The sequence below is a fragment of the Portunus trituberculatus genome, chromosome 39 (genome assembly GCF_017591435.1).
Source record: "Portunus trituberculatus isolate SZX2019 chromosome 39, ASM1759143v1, whole genome shotgun sequence".
Taxonomy (NCBI): domain Eukaryota; kingdom Metazoa; phylum Arthropoda; class Malacostraca; order Decapoda; family Portunidae; genus Portunus; species Portunus trituberculatus.
In genome coordinates, this window is record NC_059293.1 from 20,568,589 (window position 1) to 20,586,267 (window position 17,679).

At 41.5% G+C, this 17,679-nt stretch overlaps 1 long non-coding RNA gene across 3 annotated transcripts in view; it reads left to right on the top strand.

Annotated features, from left to right (window-relative positions):
- The window catches only part of LOC123515730, a 138,531-nt gene that overhangs the window by 70,870 nt on the left and 49,982 nt on the right, over positions 1 to 17,679 (top strand). The window lies entirely within an intron of this gene.

Here is a 17,679-nt window from a genome sequence, read left to right on the forward strand (position 1 = left end):
TATAGTGCCTGTAGGCATACCTGAAGAATATATAATGGAAACGCTGTTAAATTTCCGCCCATTAGTGGCGCAGACAATTTTATTTATAGTGGTACCAATATTAGGGCCCATATCACCATCCAAGCGCATCTTCAGTGTAACCACCAAGAACTGGGTATCATGGTGACATGTGGGTAACTTTAAACCACTCGACTTATGGCATAGCTTCAAAGCGGTATGTGGTGGGCGTGGACGTCTGCTCAATCCTACGCTCACCATCTTATCCACAATGCCACCTAAACCACCCTAAACTGCAGATCCCTTGTTACTTTAGAGGTTGTTTGCGATGAGCCACACTGCTGATATGGTAAGAAATACACGACAATGAGGTCAAAGGCTCCTCTCCATAACACAGCGTTCTCTCCACTTTATACTGGACGTGCTCGAAATTTTTTGGAAGCAAGTTTGTCGCTCGGCCTCGATTCAGCTTGGCAGTTCTTCAGAGAGAGAACCGCACTGCGCATGTGTGAATTGCCTCATTACTATAGAGCCAGACAGTTGCCAGACACCTGATGCATATCCCGAACAAACACTGTGGACTGTCAGAAATGTGTTGAGTGCTGGGAAACTTTTGTGGCGCCTCATATGAAGATTTTGTTTTTATGTAGTGGCGCCATTTTCCTCAGCAAGAATTGTATTACGTGGCAAATATGCGTGGATACTTTCGGAAAGATCTCGTATGTTATTAAGAATTATATTGAAAGCGAATATCTTCAGTGAAAAAAATGATAATGAATAAGACAAGCTCGTGCCGTGTTAGAATCGTGTAATTCAATATGTTGAGACTATCTTTACGGGGTCTTTTCACGAGTACATTTTGGAAGCCTCCACACACAGACTGATACAACAAAGCCACTAGGCCATGAAGAGGGAAAGAGCAGACAGTAATGGTGTGTTTCTGACAATAAGCTGCGAATCTTGGCCTCGTGAAGCGCTATAGTAATCACGGGCTTCCCAATAAGTATCGTTCCCACTGCATCACTGCTTCCACTAAGAACGTAAGAGTGCAAATGGACGGAAAAAAGTGGAGGAGACATCGAGCAGCAACAACTACCAACAATATAAGGTTATTTATTGTATTCAGACCAGTGTGAGTAACAGACTAGCAGTGGGAACTTATAAATTGTGTATGAAAATGCATTATCAATTTCACTTTGGACTAATCATTTGTCTTGTTCGTTCGGATGTAATGCAGAGAGTTATTCACGTAATGCATCCGAACACGTTGTCCCGAGATAGTCAGTCCGTATTGTGTGGAGGAAATGTGTCTTCTGCTCAGTGAATCGTTAAAGAATGACACTTCTTAGCGACACAGATACTTGGCCTCAATACACAGACACAGCAGACAGTGGCGAGATAGTAGCAGTGATGTACTGGCTTCTTGAAATGGCTTCATGGAATACCTGATAAAAGATGCACGCCAATACTAATACTTCACTGACACAATGCAATGCTCCACTCAGTCTTACCTTTCATGTACCACCATCACCACGACCACCACTAATACTACCACCACCACCACCAATAACACCATCACCCTCGGTACCATCACCACCAAAATCAGCACAAACACTATAAAAGAATGAATAAGTAAGTATAAGCTAGTGTGTAAACGTCAATAAACTCATCGTCACACTGAAATTTAGGAAAGAAAACGTTGTTACAAAAATAAGCGTCTTTTAATTTTCAAATAAAAGTATCCAACTCCGCTATTTACCTATCTGAATCTAAATAATCTGTGTTTCTGTGTCTTTAAGCAAATATTTGTCATTCACAAGGAAAACTAAACTAGATATTGAGAGAGAGAGAGAGAGAGAGAGAGAGAGAGAGAGAGAGAGAGAGAGAGAGAGAGAGATGTTAGGCAAAAAAATATAGTGAAACAAAACTGGTCCTACTCCAACCATGCCTGTGTGTGTGTGTGTGTGTGTGTGTGTGTGTGTGTGTGTGTGTGTGTGTGTGTGTGTGTGTGTGTGTGTGTGTGTGTGTGTTCCCTACCAACATTTCTCTCTCGTCTTGTTTGTCTGTTTGTCCCCCTCTGCCCGTCCATCTTTCTTTGTGTTTGTCTGCTTACGCGGCCTTCTGTTTATAATGGCAATGCAGGTTTAGTTTTTGTCAGTTCCCATTGGGCCGCCTGCTGCTGCCGGTAATGACGTAATAACTAGAGACCCGCCAACATTAACGGAGAAATGACGTCATGAACCTTACTTTATTAATTTAGCGAGGCAGGCAGGCAGACAGACAGACAGATAGATAGACAAACAGGCAGGCACACGGCAGACAGGCAGACAGGCAGACAGACAGACATAGATAGACAAACAGGCAGGCAGACAGACAGATAGATAGACAAACAGGCAGACAGGCAGGCAAGCAGGCAGACAGACAGACAGATAGATAGACAAACAGGCAGACAGACAGACAGGCAGATACAGACAGGCAAGTAGATAGATAGAAAGACAGGTAGACAGGCACTCAGACAGACAGACAGACAGACAAAGAGAAAGATGGAATTACAAACTGGAAACTTGGCTTTATTACTGGTTTCTTCGTATATTTTTATTCAGATATACAGACAGACAGGCAGACAGATTGACAGACAATAGAAAATATAGTTCAGTTGTATTTTTCTTCCTCTCTCTCTCTCTCTCTCTCTCTCTCTCTCTCTCTCTCTCTCTCTCTCTCTCTCTCTCTCTCTATCTATCTATCTATCTATCTATTTATCTATTTATCTATCATTCTCTACTATATTATCATTACCATTCCATTACCACCAAATTTTTATTCATTACAGTAAGGTTGAGTTCTGAAGACATGCTATTGTATTCTCTATCAAGACTGTCCCATTCGCAGACAATATAATGTTATAGCAGAGTGAGTGTAATAATTGTCTTGGTATATTCGCCTATTAAAGATGAACAGAACAGATATGGAAATGTCTATTTAGAGTCGTGGAGCAGAGCAGCGTGAGAGGCAGAGGCATGCACCGGAATATGAGAGCATTGCGTGTGTTGTAACAGCGGTACCTGATAGTAAGCGATGCAGTCATGCAACACACACAGGGACTAAAGAGAGACTGAAATTATAAGTTACTGTGAGACTTGATGAAGCAATACGCTGTTCACTACTTTCACATTTCTGTTTATTTGTGTATGTTACGTCGAAGTAGATTTCATTTCGTTTCATTTACTGCAATGGAAAGGAAGTAGAATGGAAGTTAATATCTAAGCTGTCTTCAATTATCTATGTATAACCGTGTATTCTTGTAACCGTACATTCTGTTTATTCTGTGTATGTTACGTCGAAGTAGATTTCATATATGCTAGTTACTACAATGTAAAGGAAGCAGATTGGGAGTTAATATAATCTACCCTGTCGTCACCTATCTATAACCGTGGAATATTGTAGCCGTGTAACCTGTAAGTGGGCCTTTTTATTAATATTTCGTTACCCTTGACTGGTTTCCCTCATGCATGAAAAAATAATAAAAAAAAGAAAGTAGTATGTAAGTTAATATAATCTAGCCTGTCTTCATCTATCTATAACCGTGTAATCTTATAACCGTGTAACCTATAAGTGGATCATTTTTTTTTTCAATATTTCGTTACCCTTGGCTGGTTTCCCTCATGCATGAAAAAATAGAAAAAAAAAATTTAAATCGTAGTTACGTATTTTTTTTGCAGAAACTGATTTATGTTCGTCGAGGGAAACTTACCTGTGGAGAAGCTAAGGTGTACGATTTCATTATATTTTGTCGGTAGAGACTGTCCAGCGAATGAAGTAAGAAGTCGAGCCTAACAAGGGCAAACAAATCCCACGAGTCCCCGAGATTCATAACACCTGTTTTCATCGAATCTCGCCGGAAGCTAACATGCGGAATTTCCTTTGCAATGTTACGCACAGAATGTATCGAGAATATTTAATGGATGGGAGAGTATAGTTATTTGTTATTGGAAAAGATAGGATTGCTGTGTGTGGAGGAAAATGGTCTTCGATTCAGAAATAAATAAATCCCTTTGAGGCACTGAAAACTGATGTTGCCCCCGCCACGCTTGGAATAAAGGCGAAGAGAAGGTTAGCACCCCAGAGCATTTCCATTTAGAGTTTTAATATTGTCTTGGAAAGGTGACCCGTGTGATGACGCAGACGTGAAGTACAATCACAAACACACGAGAGGAAAATGTCACTAGAAAAATGCCGTGATTCATTTCAAACCTTCAGAAAAGTGAGAGTAATGTTTTATTAGTCAGTACTATATCACACATTTCTTTAGGCCACAATTCTCTTTATCTCCCTCTCCCTCTTTCTCTCTCCATGGCCTTACACAGTGTCTCTACCCCACTTGGACACCTTTGCAACATCACGTATCCATAAATATTACCAGAAGTCAAATCTTTCATACTCCACATTGTAAATCTCTCTCTTTCTCTCCCTCTTCCTCTCTCTTTCCATGGCCTTACACAGCGTCTCTACTACACTTGGACATCGTTGCAACATTACCAAAAATCAGCTCTTTTCACACTCCACATTATAAATCCCTCTCTTTTTCTCCCTCCCCTCACAGCCTCAAAATATGTGTCATATAGAACAGAACTTAACCGAGACCTTTTGGTCCATTCAGTTTATACTTGTAAGGATTTTATCCCTGATTATAAACGCCAATCCTTCAGTAGATTGCGTTTGATGTCACATAATCTAAAAATTGAAACTGGGAGAAGGAATGCAATACCAAAAGAACTCAGACTGTGTTCATGTCCAGACAATGTCATTCAAAGTGAAGCACATGTGTTGTTGCATTGTACACTTTCTGGACAATTGAGACAGAAGTATGATATGTTAGATTTTTCCAGTTTTTATAACTTAATGGGCTCTGGTGGAAGGGAACGCAACTTATGCGAATATATACATGAAGTGTTACATTTATATAAATAAGGACTGTGATAATATTCGAGAGAGTTTGTTTATGTAATATAACTGGTAGAAAAAAAATTGGACAAATATTTGTAAGTTACAAGTGTAAAATGTCAATTTTGTGTATGAGTTTGTCAGTCAATCAATCAATCAATCAATCTTTCCATAGCCTTACACAGCGTCTCTACTCTACTTTCACACCTTTACAAAATCACGAATCCATAACCATTATCGGAAATCAAGTCTTTTACACTCCACATTGTAAACATACTCACACTTCACTAGTACTCCACCGGGACAGCCAACACAACCCTGTACTCTACCTCACCACCTCCACAACACCACCACAACACCTAACACCAACCAATCGCACCCATAACCTCACTTTTTTTTCTATTCCCAGCATTCCTGCACAACCTCACTGTCTATTCCCATCCTGATTTGATTGTAGAAATTATAATAATGTGGAAATCCAAGTTATTAAGCGCATGGGTCCGTGATATCGTGTGGGCGGTGTAATGTCTTCAGGTTATGTGGTATTGGGGGCCGTCATGTTTCCGTTATGTGGTGTCTGTGTCCTGTTTACTTGGCCACGGAATTATGCAAGATCCACCAGGCAACGGTTTAACAATTCAGAGGGCAACGATACGATACCGCAACACACACACACGAGAGAGAGAGAGAGAGAGAGAGAGAGAGAGAGAGAGAGACAGACAGACAGACAGAGACAGACAGACAGACAGACAGACAGAGACCGACAGACAGACAGAAAAATAGAAAGAGAGAGAGAGAGAGAGAGAGAGAGAGAGAGACAGACAGACACAGACAGACAGACAGACAGACAGACAGACAGACAGACAGACAGACAGACAGACAGACAGACAGACAGACAGACAGACAGACAGACAGACAGAAAGAGATGGAGAAAGAGAGAGATAGAGACAGATTATAGTTCAGACAGACAGACAGAAAAATAGAAAGAGAGACAGAGAAACAGGCAGAGACAAAGAGAGATAGAGACAGAGAAAGAGATGGAGAAAGAGAGACAGAGATTACAGTTGAATTCTGCTATGTTAATTCATACTGCTTTCTTATAACACACACACACACACACACACACACACACACACACACACACACACACACACACACAGCATTGAGCCATCATTAGCGTGACGTTTGTACTAAAAATGAAATGTCTGAAGAGTTACAGTGTCATTATTTTGCTCCCCACTGTGGCCGCCTCTTTGATGGTGCTTACGTTTTGTGTCATCACGGTCGTGTGGCGTAGACAGATGTGTGTGTGTGTGTGTGTGTGTGTGTGTGTGTGTGTGTGTGTGTGTGTGTCAAGTACGTATATCCCGGATGATAGTTGCCATAAGTCACGAAGTCAAGTGTTATGTCTCTTTTCTCTCCTTTTTCCTTTTCCTCTACTTCTTTCATTCCTCCTCCTCTTCTTCTACCTCCTCCTCCTCCTCCTCCTCCTCCTCCTCCTCCTCCTTCTCCTCCTCCTCCTCCTCTGCCACGTCCCAAAACCCGGTATTTATATGACGTTATGGGGTACTTAGCGAATATCGTCCGTCCCATCCATCTCCCTCCCACGGACTTCCGGCGTGAATTAGTGGGCATCGTGAGACGGGTCGGAGAAGGGAGGAGGAGGAGGAGGAGGAGGAGGAGGAGGAGGAGGAGGAGGAAAGGAGCTGGATATAGTGAGAGATGTCGGGATGAGATTGGAACAGGAAAATGGAATAGGAAAACAGACAAAGAATTGACATTGTAAAATAGAAAATGTAGAAAAAGAAAATGAGAGAAAAAAATGGTTTGGCTTTGATCGAGACAGTTGAACGGAACGGAATGGATTAAGATGGAGTAAGAAAAGGTAAATGGAACGGAACGGAACAGAACGGAACGGGACGGAATGGGAGGGGAGGGGAGATGAAGTGAACGTGATGAAACAATATAACGAATCAGGAAAACATAACCAGAAATCATCACAGAATGACTGGGCAGGAAAAAAAATAAAAGGGTGAAACGGAATGAACCAGAAATCAAACAACGAAAGGAGAACAGGTGAAACGAAACGAAAATGTTGAAACGGGACAATATGAAACAGAGAAAAGAAAGTGACTGGAACAAAACGAGGCCAAAGGAATGGAAAAAGATTAGGTTAAAGAAAAAGAATAGCTGGAACAAACGTAATGGAATGACAATATGAAACAAAGGAAAAAGATACAATTGAAACGAAACGAGGCCAAAAGAAATGAGAAAAAAAATCTGGAACGGAACAAAAGTGACGGAACGAGACAATGGAAGAGAGAGAGAGAGAGAGAGAGAGAGAGAGAGAGAGAGAGAGAGAGAGAGAGAGAGAGAGAGAGAGAGAGAGAGAAGGGAATGACGGAAAAAAAAAAAGGAGTAGGTGGAAGGAACAGGACGTGACAAGACTACGTGTGGCTGGAGGGTGAGTCCAGAGCAACGTGGTAAAAAGAAGGAAAAAAAATATAAAGTAGAAAACAAAAAAAATATATGCAGGGGAATTGAACTCATTTAATTCTAACATCAATTCTCGCTCAAATACTCAATTTTTTTAAAGTTTTGGGGGTGTATTGTTTTCTCCTTTTTATTTCCTGATTTTCAAGAGAGAGAGAGAGAGAGAGAGAGAGAGAGAGAGAGAAATTGAGGGGAATGAGGTGGCGAAGCAAAGTATGTATCAGGAAATGGTCTGAGGTGCGAAGAAGGAAAGACAGGAAGGATAGGAGAAGGAAAGAAAAATATGGAAAAAAGAAAGAGGACGAAGTTGATAAATGAAGGCAAGAGGAAGTGGAACGAGGAGGAGGAGGAGGAGGAGGAGGAGGAGGAGGAGGAGGAGGAGGAGGAGGAGGAGGAGGAGGAGGAGGAGGAGGAGGAGGAGGAGGAGGAGGAGGAGGAGGAGGGAAGAGAGAAAAAATACATTAACCCGAAGAGGATAACCAGAGAGAGAGAGAGAGAGAGAGAGAAAAAAAAAAAAAAAAAAAAAAGACAGAAACGGAGAAACAGAAAAACAAAATAAGCAAAAGATAGGTTAGGTTAGGAAGAGTTAGATTACATTGACTTAGATTAAATAGTGTTTGATTAGATTACATAGAGATCGATTTAAGATGGCTTAGGCAAGATACCTTAAGAACACCCCAACACCAACAGAACACCATAACTAGACTAGAACACTAAAAAAACTGAAAAACAGGCAGAGAACACGGTCATAACAGCATTTTAGCCCTAAAACACCAACAGAACACCATAACTAGACTAGAACACTATAAAAACTGAAAAACAGGCAGAGAACACGGCCATAACAGCAGTACAGCCCCGCTTAGCCCTAAAACAGCAACAGAACACCATAAAACAGCACTAAAACACTAAAAGACAGAAAAACAGGCAAAGGACACAGCCATAAAAGAAACTTAGCCCCAAAACACCAGAACACCACAAAAAAAAACAAGTTAGCCGAGAGTTACTTATGAAGCTTACGCAGAAATGAGCTAAAGACAACCCGAAGGTATAGGATAAGGCAGAACGCTAAGGAGACACCGCCGATGTGTCTAAAAGTGTGATTGCCCTCCCTGACGACGTGAGCGGGAAGGGGCCACGATTTAGCAGCGGGTTAAGTGGGAGCGACACCAAAGGAAATGACTCGGATGAAGCTCTAATGTTGAAAGTCTGCCTGGAAATGGATTTGACGGAGTGTGAAGAGGGGTCGCATTAAGAGGTGGAGGAGGAGGAGGAGAAGGTGGAGACTCAGGGTGATGTGCTGGAGGAGGAGGAGGAGGAGGAGAAGAAGGAGAAAAACGAACAGGAGAAGCAGTAGCAGCAGCAGCAGGAGGAGGAGGTGAAGGAGAAGGAGGCAGTGTAGGTAGAAGAGGAGTACAGTAGAAGGACAAACATGAGTGGACCTTTTGGACAGTTTGTGATGATATACACTGAAATAAGAGAAGATGGATACAAAAATAGGAGGAGGAAGAAGAAAAAGAAGAAGAAGAAGAGGAGGAGGAGGAGGAGGAGGAGGAGGAGGAGGAGGAGATGAGTGTATACAAAGAAAAAACGAAAAGCAGGTGAAGAAGGAAGCAATGGAAAAAAAAATGATAACGTTTATGTGGGAGGAAAGAGAAGGACGAATGAGGAGGAGGAGGAAGGAGATGAAGGAAAAAATAAGGTTAGTGGAGAGAGAAGAAGGACGGAGGAGTTATAAAAAGGAATAGGATATGAGAGATAAAAGAGGAAGAGAGCCGTGAAATGGAGGAGAGGAAAGAGGAGATAAGAGAGAAGGGAAGAGGAAGAATGGAAGCTTATGAGAGGAAAGGAGAAGAGAAAGTGAAACAGGAATAAGAAAGAGAAAAAAAAATCAGCAATATTGGTTAAGGGAAAATTAAACTAATGCATACAGAGAGAGAGAGAGAGAGAGAGAGAGAGAGAGAGAGAGAGAGAGAGAGGAAAAAAATAAAAAGTTGCCAAGATGCGAAATAAAACATACAAGAAAGGAAAGTGTGAAGAGAAAGAGAAAATGTTGAAAGAAACCCGAAAGGAAATAAAGAAAGAGAGATTTTTCTTTTCCTGTACTGGGTGACTTCATTATCTCTCATACAGCTTTCCTCATTTTCCTGAATTTTAACGCTCCTTTTCGTCATATCCTTCTCAGCTTTTCTCTCCCTCGGTATAGAAAGTGCGAAGCTACATCTGTCTGTCTCCTTATTTAATCTCTTACAAATGTTTACCAGTTTGTTTTAATTTACTCGCATTTGGTTTTGTTGTGTATATCTTTCATGGCTTGTTTGTCATTTTCCTGAATTTAACTCTCCTTATCGTCATTTCCTTCTCAGCTTTTCCTCTCGATAGAAAGTGAGAAGCTACATCTTACTATAAATATTTTCTGGTGCGTTTTAATTTACTTGCATTTTTTCCTGAATTTAACGCTCCTTTTCGTCATTTCCTTCTCAGTTTTCTCTCTCCGTATAGAAAGTGCGAAGTTTACATCTGTCTCCTTATTTAATCTCCTACAAATGTTTACCAGTTTGTTTTAATTTACTCGCATTTGGTATTGTTGTGTATATCTTTTATAGCTTGTTTGTGGAGGTGAATAGTGTGGAAGCTTAGGAGGGAAGAGCAGTAACCTTGGGAATGATGATAAAAAGTTAGTAAGAGAGTGAGATTCAAAGCAGTCTGACAGAATAAGAGTCAATAAGATGAAAGGTTACTTGAATATATTACCGCCTTCTCTATAAACCCTTCACACACACACACACACACACACACACACACACACACACACACACACACACACACACACACACACACACACACACACACACGTGTTCTAATTACCCTAAACACACCTAAATTCCTCTTTCCTTATTTTTATTTCCATTCCCATCACACACACGCCTTCTTTCCTCCCTTTCCTCCCTTCCTCCCTTCCTCCCTTCCTCCCTCCCTTCCATCTCCCTACCTCCTTTTCTCTCTTCCTTCTTTTCTTCCTTCCTCTCTACCTCTTTTTCTCCCTCCCTACCTCCCTCCTTTTTTTCTCCCCTTCCTCCCTTCCTCCTTCCTGCCTTCCTGTTTTCCTCCCTCCCTACCTCCTTTTCTCCCTTCTTCCCACCCTCCCTTCAGCCTACCATTGGCAAGTGGTGTATATTAATTCATCATACATAACTCCAAGTGTATTGCGCCGAGACGTGTGTGAGAAAATGACATAATAACTCCATTTGTGCAGGAACACGTAGGCGAGGGACGGTGATGGCGTGTGTGAGGCGCGGTGGAAGGAATTACTGGCAGGATTGGTGGCATAATTCCTAAGTAATCATCCTCTTTATTTTTTTGTTCTCTGTCTGTGTGTCTGTCTGTCTGTTTGTCTGTCTCTCTCTCTCTCTCTCTCTCTCTCTCTCTCTCTCTCTCTCTCTCTCTCTCTCTCTCTCTCTCTCTCTCTCTCTCTCTCTCTCTCTCTCTCTCTCTCTCTCTCTCTCTCTCTCTCTCTCTCTCTCTCTCTCTCTCTCTCTCTCTCTCTCTGTGTGTGTGTGTGTGTGTGTGTGTGTGTGTGTGTGTGTGTGTGTGTGTGTGTGTGTGTGTGTGTGTGTGTGTGTGTGTGTGTGTATGTGTGTGTGTGTAAGAGAGACAATCTGTAATGAGTTACCTGTAGATTGCTAACAAAAGGTGGGTCAAGTATGTTTTATATCAGTCACGAGACCAAAATGTAACTTAATTAATGATGAAGGGAAATTGCGATTGATTCATTCTGGCCTTCATTTACCCATTCATTCTTTCAGCCATTAATTTTTTTTTTTTTTTGTTCATTCACTCATTCACTGGCTGATTAATCCTTCGACTTAAAAATTTCCAGAATGGACTACCACTAACGGAATGAAGTTTGATCAAAATGAGAGTTTCCTTAAAAGACATACGAAGATTTTTTAGTTCTTTTTTTCCTTGGAGCCGAAAGCGAAGAGGTTAGACGTTTAGTGATCCCGTTGTTAATGCTTAAGAAAAGAAGATAAAATGAGATTATGTTAGTTGGTATTAGTAATGAGTTTCCTTAAAAGATATACGAAGATTTTTAAGTTATCTTTTTCCTTAGAGCCGAAAGCGAATAGGTTAGACGTTTAGTGATCCCGTTGTTAATGCTTAAAAAAAAAAGATAAGATGAGATTATGTTTGCTAGTATGAGTATATGAGAGTTTACCAATATAGTCCGTTTACACTAAAATGGCTCCTGTGTCTCTTTTGGGTTGAGAATTCATTAGACGTTTAATGATCCCGTTGTCAATGCCTTAAAAAAAGAAGATGAGTTTGTTAGCTAGTATAATTATATGAGAGTTTACCACTATTGTTCGTCTACCCTAAAATGGCTCCTGGATCTCGGTCTGATTGGTGTCCTGGAGGAATGCGTGGTTGTCAGATCTTGAGGAAAACCGTATAGCTGTCCTTGTGTTAAGTGTGTAGAGCAACAGAAAACCAGAATCATTCACATCATATCAATTATACCATCAATAAACTACGATACGTTTTAAATCCAGGAGCCAATTTAGAATAGACAGATTATAATACTGCAATAACTTACAGCAAATAACTATATTCAAGAAAAGATTGAAGACTTTTCTGTTCAGTCAGTGATATGAGCTGGAAAATACGACTGTGAAAAAGCTATATAAATGTTGAAAGGAAGATTGAAAGTGTGAGTACAGAGCGTCTACACTGAAGTACACCCATGAAGAACTGCAATCAAGTATCAAGTATCAAATAGCGAGGTCCTTATGCGTGTCATTCTTGGCTTGATGTCACATAACTTGTTCGCTGTCACTGGTGGTGGTGGTGGTGGTGGTGATGGTAGTGGTGGTGGTGGTAGCGCAGCCTTGGTCTCTGTGCAGCGGAGAGAGCGAGAGAGCAAGTCAGGTGAAGTGTGTTTTCTTAAGGTGAAGTGTTTACAGACGAGGAGGCGAGACGAGGTGAGTGAGACGCCACACGCAAATTAATCAAGTTTCTTTAGTCTTAAGCCATTCACGAGCTCTTTTAAACCCCTTGAATAGAAATAACCACCTACCATGCCAACACACACACACACACACACACACACACACACACACACACACACACACACACACACACACACACACACACACAACAAAGGTGATGGTCTGCGCTTGTAATTGCGGTGGTTTTTCAAGAATTCACCATCCCACGATTATTTTGATTGGTTGTGATTAGAAAGTCGAGCCGAGGAAAATTCAATCTCGCTCCGTCAGGCTTTTGGGAGACGCTCTGTGTTTGGCAGCGAGGAGGAGGAGGAGGAGGAAGAGGAGGAGGAGGAGGAGGAGGAGGAGGAGGAGGAGGAGGAGGAGGAGGAGGAGGAGGAGGAGGAGGAATTAGAGGGGCAGGGTGGGTGGAAGAAACCTCCTCTCGTTAATTGCATTACTTCGCTATACAATAGGTTTAATTAATTCTTGTAGAGGTGCCTCTGGGACACTGCCTGAATAAATATGCTCAAGATAGGGTGCTTTGAGTGTTTAGTGGGGGATGAGGAGGACGAGGACGAGATGGGAGGAGGAGGAGGAGGAGGAAAAGGAGGAGGAGGAGGAGGAAAGATGGCATTGTTTTAAAGAAATGAGTTTTGTGCAGTGCGTGAATGTTTAAGTGTGTGTTTCAGGTGTGGTGTGTGGTGTGGTATGGTGTGGTGGTGGTGTGGTGTGGTGGTGGTGTGGTGTGGTGGTGTGTGGTGTGGTGGTGTGGTGTGCGCGACAACATTCAGGTAAGATATGCGTCATTGGAGAAAATATATATATCTTCGTATCTTTTTCAGCTTCTCGGGCGCTGGCAAGCCACTTTATCCCGCGTTGCATTAGTGGTTGAGCGGTGGCGGCTGAAGGCATTATCCTGTCGGAGGGAACCGCGTTCAGCCTTAGGGTTTCTCGTGGGGGAGAGAGGATAAGGAGGAGGAGAAGGGGAAGAAAAGTGAGAAGAAATGAAGAAAGGAATGAAAGAAGGGAAGGATTCTAAATGATAGGGAAGAAATGAAGAAAATCTGGGAAAAAAAGATGGAGGGAAGGAAAGGTTTCGCAGATACAGAATGAGAAAGAGATAAGGAAGGGAAACCAAAAGAAGGACAAAAAGAGAAAGAAAGGGAAAAGGAGCAGGAGGGTAAGTTAGTTCCATGGAGAGAGAGAGAAAGAGGAAGAGGAAAAGAGAAAAGAAAAGTGCAGGGAAGGAAAAAAAGAGAGACGCCAGTTGGATACAAGAAGGGGAAGAAAAGGGATGGATGGAAGGCAAGAAAAAAGAGAGAGGCAAGGAAGGAAACACGGAAAGAAAGGAGAGAGGAAAAACTGGCGGAAGGAAGGAAGGAAGGAAGGAAGGAAGCAATTCGTGGATGGAGGAAGAGCGAGAAAGAGAAGAGACATGGAGGAAAGGGAAGCAAAGAAAAAAAAAAAAAGGGAGGATTGGAAGAGAAGAAAACAAAAAAAAAGAAAAAGAAAAAGATATGAAAAAACCTAAAAGTAAAATAAAATAAAGAAATGATAGATGAGGAAGAAAAGGAAAGAAAATAAAAAAGCTGGGTTTAGCGTTAAGAGAGTCCCACTTTACACATTTTGTCCAGCTTTTGTGTGTTGGCGAGGAGAGGAAGTGTTGGAGGGAGACGAGGGGAAAAGTGGTAAAGATGAGGAGAATGGAATAACTCGCTGGTGAAAAGGGATTGGCTAAATGTAAAGATGAAGGGAGACGAGAGAGGCGGCAGATAAATAGCGGAGAGACGAAAGCACCACGGAGAAGAATGAATTAATAACAACATCACGTTATTCTTTATTATTTTTTTGCTTAATCATTTTTTGTTCTTTTATTTAGCCATTCAGGAACTCGTGTGGTATTAATGTTGGTGCAATTTAATTTTCATGCACTTGCGTATTCCGTGTTTTTGACTCATTCCTACTTTATCGCGTTACCATTACGTTCCTGCCGCCCAGAAAGACTCCGCGCTCACTCATGTCTTATTCATCGACTTGATTACCATAGGAAATGAGTTGCACATTAGATCACCAAGATGAGTTTTTAAAAAGTGAACCCTAAAATGAATAATGCTGTCATTCTAGTATACTTCAGTCACACACACACACACACACACACACACACACACACACACACACACACACACACACACACATACTGGCAACTAAGTGGGCTTTCTTTTCTCTATATTTTTGTTGCCCTTGGCCAGTTCTCCTCTGTTACATAAACACATACACTCTCTCTCGCGCACACACACACACACACACACACACACACACACACACACACACACACACACACACACACACACACACACAGATAGATATTTTATTGTTTTATTAATCACAGTTTCAAATAATACCAGAAATACATTTCATGCAACATTGTAGTTCATGCATACAACACTTTATGTATTATTGATAGAGACTGTGCAACATGGAGGTCATATACGCAAGTGTGGAGGCAAATGGAAAACAACAAAGCTGGGAGCAAAATACACAAGTAAAAATGAAGGAAAATATTTAACATTACATAATATTAGAGATAAAGGAAGGAGAAACTAGAAAAGAATGACATACACAATACACACACACACACACACACACACACACACACACACACACACACACACACACACACACACACACACACTATAACAATAGCATCGTCCTGTGTGTGTGTGTGTGTGTGTGTGTGTGTGTGTGTGTGTGTGTGTGTGTGTGTGTGTGAAGACGAATAATTATCATAAGCAACGTTGAGAAACAGGCCAAATGGAAACTCGTGCAACTAATGAGAGATAAACATTACGCTCCGCAGGCTGTGTTTGGAATGTTCCGCTCACTGACTCATCCGTCTTGACTCCGCCTGTGACCTTAGCGTGTTTAGGGCGACCATCTAGGGAGCCGTGTAGAACCAAAGGATTTATTTACAAGTCTATGGAAGCTTGGATAGTTTGGGTATTTGAGCCTTTCAATTTTTGTGTAATATTTCTCCGTAACGTCTTTTATTTTTCCACTTGTATTAGAGATTCACAAATGTGCGGTTATATTGTAAACACACACACACACACACACACACACACACACACACACGTATACATACATATACATAAACTATCATGCTCGTATATTCGTGATTTAGAGGAAAATTCCTGTGTTGTTCAATAAGGTAGATGATAATGAATGACCTTAGTGGGCGAGAGAAAGGGATGGGGGAGGGGGAGGGCGGATCACTTGCAATGATTGAGTCCGATTTTGGGACATCGCGTAGGGGAGGGAGGGAGGGAGGAAGGGAAGGAGGGAGGGAGGCAGATTGGCGGCACAGGCTGTTTTGATGCTGGAATGTCAGAGACGTGAAATAAAATGCTGCAAATTACATAGGCAACAGGCGACCCATAAAATCCATTAGTGACGAACAGGCGTGTTGGATTAGGGGCTTCGTTCGCTGCTCGCCCAGTGACGCCTCATCACTCATAAAGAAAATAAATATATACGCATTTTCAGTTCATCATTCCACCGTGGAGAACTGTATTGTCCGCGTGCTTTTTTCATAATGGGGATTTCTTTTTTGTATTCGTGTATTTTTTGTTTCGTTAATTAATGTGCAACTGGTGCATGAAAGTGTCTATGGGAGTGTCTATGTGATGTGATATATGCTCAAGTTAGGAAGACTCGTTTAGTTGTTCAGGTTTTCTAGCAGTGCTCCAATCCTTACTAACATACACTCATAAGGACATACGGTAACGGAGAAACTTCAAGAAACCAGCGTCTCGATCCTCTATTAAAAGATACATAGCCATTATTCTTACCCTTAATTAACCTCTTCAGTACCATGACACGTTTCCATATTCATTCTGGTGACTATTTCGTGGTTTTACACAGCTTCAGAAATTTAAGTCGGTGTTGAAATAGTGAAGACTGTGGCCTTTAATCTCCTGACCTCCATAGACCCTTCCTAATGTCAATAAAGTGGTCAAATCGTACACGTTCAGAAACGCCTTGCTCTCTCACCACAATTTTCCAAGTCTCCATAGATGACTAGCCAGGTTTTCAAGACAGTTTATCCTTATGATCAACTAGAAATCTTGCTAATCCATCACCACCACCATAAGAAATACCTTTAAAAAACATGACTATCTTCAAGTAAAGCCTTTAAAAATAGTCGTGGTGAGAGAGCAAAGCGTTTCTGAATACTGAGGAGAACTAGTCAAAGTAAAAAAAATATACAAAATTAGACCAAAAAAAAGCAAATAGAGTATGAAAAAGCAGGTATTATAGATATAAATAAACACGAAAAATTGTCAGCACAAAATAAAGTGAGGGAAAAAACAAACCACACACAAAAACACACAAATAAATGGAAACATATAGAGACAGAACACACACACACACACACACACACACACACACACACACACACACACACACACACACACACACACACACACACACACACACACACACACACACACACGTACACACACGCACAAACACGCACGGGGGAGGAGGAGGGAGAGGGTGGGAGGGGAGAGGCTGATACGGTTCCAGTTCCGGGTGATCATATCAAAACACTGAAATTGGATTTATTTTAATGTCACTGGAGGGTCGGGCTGTCGCGCTACCCGGCCACCAGGACGCCACAGTACCTCGTAAAATCAACTTGTGCAGACAGTTATGACGATGCTGCCGGCCAGTTTATAGCGACTAACCCCGCGCTCTTCCCTCGACGCTCTTTTTTTTGCCCCCATCATATAAACCTCTTATTCCTGTCCTCTATACCCCTCGTGTCATATCTGCGGGCTTTACACCACTGCGTCCTGCCCATATGCGCCTCGCCTTTCTAGTTACTGCTCTCTCACCTACGCTACTTACACTACCATCATCTGTTTCTCTCCTTTTTGTACTCATTTCTTTCGTAATTTTTCTTTTTTCTCACTTTCTCTCTTCGTTATTCATTTCTTCTTTAATATGCGTTTCTCTAGTTACTGCTCTCTCACCTACACTACTTACACTACCGTCATCTCTTTCTCTCCCGTTTGTACTCAGTTCTTTTGTAATTCTTCTTTTTTCTCGCTTTCTCTTCGTTATTCATTTCTATATTAATTTTAGTTTATCCTTTCTGTTATTCATATCTCTCCTATGCTTTAAACTCGCGAATTTTACGTCAATACACGTCATCCACACGCGTTATGTATAGTCTGTTGTAATCCTTCAGGGTCTG